The 1,342-nt window shown below is 49.1% G+C and overlaps 1 protein-coding gene across 1 annotated transcript in view; it reads right to left on the bottom strand.

Annotated features, from left to right (window-relative positions):
- The window catches only part of CROCC (ciliary rootlet coiled-coil, rootletin), a 26,511-nt gene that overhangs the window by 933 nt on the left and 24,236 nt on the right, over positions 1 to 1,342 (bottom strand). The window lies entirely within an intron of this gene.

Raw genomic sequence — 1,342 nt, 5'->3', positions numbered from 1 at the left:
ATATAGCGTGCAGCTCATATAGCATGTAGCTCATATAGCGTGTAGTTCTCATAGCATGTAGCTCATATAGGGTGTAGTTCTCAAACAGCATGCAGCTCATATAGCATGCAGCTCTTTTATATAGCATGTAGCTCACATATAGCGTGCAGTTCTCATATAGCGTGCAGTTCTCTCATATAGCATGCAGCTCATATAGGATACAGTTCTCAGCATGCAGTTCTCATAGCATGTGGCTCATATAGGGTGTAGTTCTCATATAGCGTGCAGCTCATATAGCATGTAGCTCACATATAGTGTGCAGTTCTCATATAGCATGCAGCTCATATAGGATACAGTTCTCAGCATGCAGTTCTCATAGCATGTGGCTCATATAGGGTGTAGTTCTCATATAGCGTGCAGCTCATATAGCATGTAGCTCATATAGTGTGCAGTTCTCATATAGTGTGTAGCTCATATAGGATACAGTTCTCATATAGCATGCAGTTCTCCCATGTAGCTCATATAGGGTGTAGTTCTCAAACAGCATGCAGCTCATATAGCATGCAGCTCTTTTATATAGCATGTAGCTCACATATAGCGTGCAGTTCTCATATAGCAGCTCCTATAGGATACAGTTCTCATATAGCATGCAGTTCGCATGTATCATGTAGCTCATATAGGGTGTAGTTCTCATACAGCGTGCAGCTCACTTATAGCGTGCAGTTCTCTTATATAGCGTGCAGCTCTTATACAGCATGTACAGCTCTCGTAGCATATAGCGCTCAGGGTGTGTAGCTCTCCTATAGCGTGCAGTTCTCTTGTATAGTGTGCAACCCGTATAGAGTGCAGCTCTCACTATCTAGCCCTCTTCTATAGCGTGCAGTTCTCATATAGCGTGCAGCGTGCTCATACAGTGTGGAGTTCTCTCATGTAGCGTGCAGCTCTCGTTACATTGTGCGCACCCGTATATAGGGTGCAGCTCTATACCGCGCGCGCTCTCGCATAGGGTGCAGCTCTCTACAGCGTGCGGCTCATACAGGGTGCAATTCTCTTCTGTCGCATACAGTCCCGTGGCGTTCAGCTCTGCAGCGTGCGGTTACGTAGCGCGTAGTGCAGTACCATCGAAGGCGCAGCCCTATAGTCGGCGTTCTCCTATAGGTGTGCAGGTCCCCCCCCTCTTGCACCGTGCTCATCCTATAGCGCAGCGTTGGGCGGTTTTCCCCTTCTCTTCTAGAGAAGGGCCCCACGCCTGGGCCCTTTGGGGGATTTTCTCCCGTTCTCAGGGGTTTCAGCTGCGGGCGACTGCCTGGAGCCTGGAGGAAACAGGCTGGGGGCGCGCGGCCTTGTCTCCCTCGTCCTCCCC

The sequence above is a fragment of the Aptenodytes forsteri genome, unplaced genomic scaffold (genome assembly GCF_000699145.1).
Source record: "Aptenodytes forsteri isolate BGI_AS27 unplaced genomic scaffold, ASM69914v1 Scaffold61, whole genome shotgun sequence".
Classification (NCBI taxonomy): Eukaryota; Metazoa; Chordata; class Aves; order Sphenisciformes; family Spheniscidae; genus Aptenodytes; species Aptenodytes forsteri.
The sequence above is the reverse complement of the archived record's forward strand: the minus strand, read 5'-3'. Positions and strand labels throughout refer to the sequence as shown.